Source organism: Parasteatoda tepidariorum, chromosome 3 (assembly GCF_982258835.1).
Source record: "Parasteatoda tepidariorum strain Cologne lab strain chromosome 3, Ptep-v5.0, whole genome shotgun sequence".
NCBI lineage: Eukaryota > Metazoa > Arthropoda > Arachnida > Araneae > Theridiidae > Parasteatoda > Parasteatoda tepidariorum.
Window position 1 is genome coordinate 55116804 of NC_141757.1, and position 7163 is coordinate 55123966.

General features: G+C 28.1%; 1 long non-coding RNA gene across 1 annotated transcript; it reads right to left on the minus strand.

The window, feature by feature from the left end:
- Nucleotides 1-265: 265 nt before the first annotated feature.
- LOC147813809 (uncharacterized) lies at nt 266-4937 on the minus strand. The gene is made up of 2 exons (XR_015432558.1): nt 4308-4937; nt 266-3043 (listed from the first exon to the last, which is right to left on the minus strand). It is a non-coding gene; the product is annotated as an uncharacterized LOC147813809 (long non-coding RNA).
- Between the last annotated feature and the right edge of the window lie 2226 nt (nt 4938-7163).

The following is a 7163-nucleotide window of genomic DNA, read 5'->3' on the forward strand; positions in this document are numbered from 1 at the left end:
AGTTAGCAGGATACTGGCTCCGGTATAATACCTAAATTGTAGTTTCATTATCTAGTATCATGCTAGAGCCAGCATATACTGGTACTAGTGTACTGTGCTCAGCATACTGGAATAGTGTTTTAAAAACCGGTTTATTCTTAAAACAAGCATAGTGTGTTACTACAGTTTGATACACGAACAGCTCTGAATGGAAAATAAAACATTGATACACAATTGGGTAAATAAGTTAAGTCACCTGATTTATACCGAGAAATAAAACACTGACATCAATTAACACTTTATCAAAAGCTATAGCATTATGTTTATAAAAACAAATCAACTTTTTTTAAGCTTCTTTATAGTTAATTAAATTTTTTTTAAACAATAAATTAAAATGTTAGAAAATTATTGTGAATAATATTGGAATCTACAATACTACACAAAATAATGTTTTGGAGCAACATTATAAAAGTACAAATGGATTCTTCAGATTTTATGAAAATGGAATGGGGATTAGTTGGATGTTACTTTATTGATAGCCAAAAACCTGACTAAAATATAGTCAATTTATTGTCATTTCAAGACCCCCCACCCTCATTGTGTTTGACATAGCATTTTAAGAGTAAAAAGTTTCAATATTTAAGAAAGAAAAAAATGACAGAACAATCTTAAAGTATACCATAAGCTTTAAATCCTTATACACACAAATGATATACAGTAGAGAACCATTTATCCGGTATCCAGATAACCGGGAAACCAGAAAACCGGGAAAACTTTTGCTCGAATTTCCCGCCATTTTAAACTAGAACGAAAAAAGCGGAAATTGGACTCATCCTTGAAGGAAAATGTAAGGAAGGGGAAGATTTCTTTTCCCGTTTACCCAGAGAAACGTCATTTCCTCCGTGACCTTGAAGGCAGGCAAGGGAGGAATGTTTTATTTTTTCCTTTAGGCCGTCAATCAAACTCAAGGGTGTGGCATGCTGATTTCGTTTTCTGCTTGATTTACGAGGGGGGTGGGGAAAATGCATTGCATGCATATCAGTGAACAGAAAAAGAAAAGAGAAAAATATATTTATTTGACATCGACTAATAAAAATAAAATCTTTTTCTTTTGAATAAATTCTTATTCTTTGGAAGTGCGGTATCAATTACAAGTTTTTTTTGGTGTGGAATCACATCTGCTGTAATTAAAAATCTTGTTTTTATCAACAAAAAAATAAAATAAAAGGAGAATTGTTTATTATTTTAAACATAGGATTATTTTATGAAGCAGATTGCAGTTTTGATTTTTTGATTCCACTACGTTTGATTTTTTTTCTTTTCGCGATAAATTTCGCACTCAATAAATTAATTCTTTTTATTCATAAATTTTATCATTAGGTTTTTTTTGTTTTTTTTTGTTTTGAATTCCGTTGATCTTGCCTTGTTTCGGGTTTTAATATTTATGCTAGTGCCTTTTTTAATTATCGTTTCGGTTCGATAATTTTCAAGTGTTTTTATTTAGATTAATAAGTTTTCCTTTTATTTTATCGTTTCCCCCGTATAATTAGGTATGAAATATATTGCGTTATTTAATCATTGGTTTTGTTTATATTATTTAATTTAGGAATTGTAATTATTTAAAAAAAATAAATATGAGAATTTTGTATTTTTTAAACTTGATTTTCTTGTCTAAACTTGCAAATTTTTTTGTTCTTTTAAATGTTATATTTCTACCATTTTTTTTTTCTTTTTAAAGTTAGGAGTACCTTTCTTTTTTCTCTTACTTTATGCATTGCACTTTTTCCTTGTACTTCGGGTTCGATAAAACATCGATTAACGACACTTTTTAGTCGATCCAGAAAACCGGGAAATTCAGATATCCGGGATAGCGACGGTCCCGAGCATCCCGGATAATTGGTTCTCTACTGTACCATTTATTTGATTTTTATCTATGCAAAGCTTGTGCTAAGCATTTGTCATCTTACCATATATATTAAACTTGAATTTTGGCAAAACAGAATTGTTATTTTGGGGAAAGTATTGGCGAATGCTGTTTTCGAACAAAAAGAAAAGTTTATCCATTCATTGTTCATTTACTCCTCCCCAACTGCAAAATGATTCTTAATTTGTAGTTGCATTTTTATAAAATAATTCAATTTATAATAAATATGCATTTTCCTACTGAAAAAATCAATCATAAAAAATTGTTACGATTTGCCTTTGGCTTAGAATTTTAAAAACTGGCTAAAAATTTTAAATCCTTAGCATGGGTTATGTATATATAGATAGTAATATCATAATTAAAGGTCAGTAATTAAAAAGAGCAAGTAAACAAAGAAAACACAACAACAGCAGTAAAATTATAATGGAAAATCATACTTAATACAATGGGAAATTAACCAGTAAGAATAACCTAAACCAAATTTACAAAATTATAGTTTAAAGTTAAATAAAATTAGCATTATTATGAGAAAATAATAAAACATCATAGTAAAAGGTAATAATATACAGATAAATTTGCTATACAGAGTGAAACGACTTTAAGTTCATTTTAATGGCTCAAGGAAGAGCTGGTAAGACTTGTGTAATGTAGGTATTTATAAAAAAAGTTCACATGTTTCGCACAGAACTTTTAAATTAAAACATATTTCAAGTTTCGAAAAAACCGAATCACACTCTTTTTCAATTTTCACTACTTAACACAGTTAAAAAACTTGCTGGAGGAGGTACATTGGCAAAGCATTGCAGAGGAGGCCTAACCAAATCTTTCCTGCAGCATCCACATCAGGCAGATTCTTTATATTTTAGTCTATCATTCTTACAATGGTGGAGAAGATTTGGCTGTAGGGGAGAGTAAAAACAAGTGGAGGAAATTAACAGCAGTATTTGTGAAGTGATCAGCTTCATTATTTCCAGAAATGTCGCAATGGCTCAAGGAATAGAAAGTTTGCACTGACCACAGTGCTGACGTAAAATATCCTTTGTGGTAGACGGATCATGACGCCAGACTATCCGTGACATGTTTGCGTGGTTTTCTTCTCCATGTAACCCAAATAAGAGTCTTGTCATGCATTCAGTTCGGCTAGAAAATTTTAAACAGAACTTATCAATGTAAAAGTATTTTATTTGAATAAGTTGTTGAAAGTTTTCATCACAATGTACACATTTTATTACATTAGGAATAGGTTTAGCCATAATAATTTTTAAATTTAATATTGATAATTTAATATTATTGAACTAATTTAACACGTTGAATGCCATAGGGGTCACCAGTGACTGGCACTGAGTTTGTTTGTAGCGCCACAGGGGTCACCGATGAACGGCGAAGCCTAGATTATTAGAATAAATTTTTAATGCTCCTAATTTTTTTATATTATTATCATTACTAAGATGGTTGGAAGAAATTAATGCAATACATACTGAAAAAAATCATTTTGGCCAGACGGGCAAGCCGTGTAAAATTAGCATGGCATTCAACATGTTAAAGAAAAGAAAAAAAAAGTTACATCCAGCTAAGATTAAATACATAAGAAAGTGTAAGGATTGTTTTTAACCCATAACAAAAATGAAGTAAACAAAGAAAATTTAAATGCAAATAGAAAAGTATTTATTTATAAAAATAACTACTTATAAAAATAATTATTGTTTATAAAAATATTTAATAATTGAAAATGTTTTTTTGCATTTACTTGAACACAGTCAAGACAGAGTAGCAAAAAAATATCATTTAGTAGTTATACTAATAACATAAATTTAATGTAATTAATAAATTATACTAATAATATAAATTTAGATTACCTAAACATTAAATTGCCTTTCAGAGAGCAAAAAGAAAAAAAAAAAATTCACTGTATATAAAGTTTTTACACATATCTTTACCTTAAAATCTATATATATTTTTTGTAAATATTGTTATCAAGCTTTGCTACATATTTTTTGGCTACAGTTCAGGAAAAGCATTAAAATAACAAAAGAATTTGTGATTAACACTTAAAATATAATGCAAAGTTTAAAAATATTATACACAACTAAATAAATAATTAATTTGATACTAACGGTGATATTAATGGGAATTTATGTAAATAACATGTGAACAAAGTGTTTCTATTTAAGTCTGATTAAGAAACCCAGAAAAAAAAAAACATTAAAAATACTTTCTTTTCATGGAATCTGTATACGAGTATATCGTAACCCTAGATATGCATGCACATGCAGTAATAATTCAAGAATAATATACATGTATAGATAACTTAAAATATCAATAAAACTCAAGCATACGTTTTAATATTTCTGTAACTAACAAAGATGCAAATAAAAATAAGAAATAAAGAAAAAATTACACTTACTAAAATATTTCTCTCCATAATATGCGTCATTTTTTCCATGACGCTCAATTGTAAACATTGAACGTAAGTCGGAGTAATGTGATTGGCTGGAACTTCAGACTGAGAAACGGAATGAACTGGGGAAAAAGTTTAAAAGGAACATTCTCAAAATTGGGAGTGTAGGCAGCTTGATATGATTTAACGAACGATTAAAACACATTTAACGAACGACTAAAAGTCAATTCTCGTATTTTGCATGCTCCCCTTTCGTTTCTGAATTAATAACTCCTTTTTGCTTTTATAGATTCAATTGGATTGAATTAACTATGTTTCTACAAAACAAATTTACTTATTTCATTCAAAAAAGTTTATTTTGTTTTATGATCCAAATTTATTTAAAACAAATTTCAAAAAGGGACTGAAATTTATAAATTTATGATGGCGAGGTTAATGTTTGAAGGTAAAAAGTTTGAGATTTTATATGAATTTTTAATTTATGTAAATGTATTTCTTTTGCTACGAAGTTGTTTGAAACCTAAAATAATTAATTTATTTTGCGAATAGTTCTAGTTTAGTATAAATTCAATAATAATAATAAATCAATAAAAATTAAAAACAACTTATAATAAAATTTAAAGTGGGATTATAATTAATAATATTTTTTTTGTCATCATGACTTTGATTAAAATAAATTTTGCAAATTACAAAATAAATAAGTAAATAAATGATAAACTAATAAAAAAAAGTTTTATTATTAAATTACTTTTATTATAAAATTACTTTCATTTGAATGACTTTAAGCAGATTTTAAAGTTATTAAGATCTGTAAAAGTTTTACTCAAAAACTTCCTTTCTTCCAAAATAATAAAATGATTTTAATAATTTTAAATATGTATTCTTTAATTAGTGCACATAGAAAGTGTACGTTCTCACTACCCTTAATATACATGTTAAGAATCCTTATAAAAATCTAAGAAATTAATGACCGGAAATCAGTACATAATCAAGAAAAAAAAATGAAATAATGAGGAATTATTAACAAAGTAATCTAATTTTAAAAGGTCGTAACCTGTTAGATTTCCGGAAAAATATGTATTGTAAGCAAACGTATGTAAAGCAATTCTATAGGCACCTGTTGATGTATTCATGAAAACAAATATAGACTAATAAAATACCTATTGATCAATAATTGCTAAGTTTTACTGGTGTCAATAAAAATCTGTAGATATCAGTTCATACATTGATAAAACAAGTAGAATACCTAACTGATCAACATCTATTGATACAAGTACCCTACTGATGTCAGTAGTCATCAGTTGAAGTGTGAAATACAGACAAGTATATACCAATAGAATACCTACTGATCAATATCCATTGATACCAATACACTGCTGATATCAGTTGAAATGTCAATGGGAACAAGTACAGACCAATAGAATACCCTACTGTTCAACATCTATTGATGCCAATACACTACTGATATCAGTTGACATCAGTTGAAATATCATAGAAACAAGTACAGACCAATAGAATTCTATTGATATCAATGAATGTTTTTATTGGTTTCTATTGGTCATTTTTTGTAGGGTATCTTATCGATAGACCTTTTCTTTAATGTTAACTGAACTGTATCCCTAATTTTTTGCCTACAACACTTTTCTTATTTTACTGTCGAGCACATAGATACCGAGAGTTAAATATCTAAAAGCATAGTTAAAAAAAATAAGATAAAATGAAACAGAAAAAAATTATTACCGGAATTTCAGATTTTTAAGACTATAGTCTCTTTTTACCTCACATTTAGTAAAAGTAAGAAACTGAAAAGTAAAAGTGCTCCAAGGTATTAAAAAATACCAAATTTTAGCACATTTACTAAATTTTATTGCATATCATAAAACCATATTTTATTGTTAATTTTACCAAAACCACTTCCAAAGTGCTTCGACAAAAGACACCAAGATTTTTGGTGTTCCCATAGATCCAGAAACACAGTAAATTTTAACATATCCTAATAGTCTTGACCATATTGTTTCTCCTAGTGTGAAAATTTGGTACTTACCAACAGAATTCTGACCACTGGTAGAGCGAATCCATCCCTGCTTGAACTACTTGTAGGTTCTACGGTTCTATTTTCAAGTTATATTTGACTTGATCAAAATCTTATGTTAATTACGTATTGTAACGCAGATATTGTTGTAAACCCATATTTTTACATATTTAATAAAAATTAATATGTTTTTTGCAAAAAATTCTATCACTTACTGATGAAACTCCAAGTTAAACATAACATTAAAAAAACTCACCAAAATTTTAATGGTTTAATATGTACAGTCAGCAAAAAAAAAAAGATATCACCCTGAATAACTTTTGTTCTAATGATCGGATTTTCACGATCTAAGTGTCAATCTTAATGGTTCCCGGGGGTGACCTCAAATATGCTAATTAATTAGTGCTAACTATTAATTAAGTTACGAAATCAGACACAAAAACGTACTTTCTCTGAATAAACATGTATTTTTTTTTACATATTTGGATTCCTGACCTTCAAAATAGGGGGGGTAGACAAAATATCGAAAAAAATGGGTTGTAAATTAGGTGGCAATAAGGATTTATATATCTGGCGATGGTTTAAAAATATGCCAAATTACCTCGCCATAGAAGGGGAAATAATTTATAACAACCATAAAGAAACTGAATGAATGACAAGATGGGAAAAGATAGTGCTTCTCGTTGCTAAGCAACCAAAAGAATTTTTCGCGTTGCTTTCTGGGCTTTTTTTTTTTTTTTTTTTTTTAAATCTCCTTTAAAAAGGAAATTTAAATAAATTAATAAATTATTTTTGATTCTCCAAGATTACAGAATCTTTGAATTTTTATC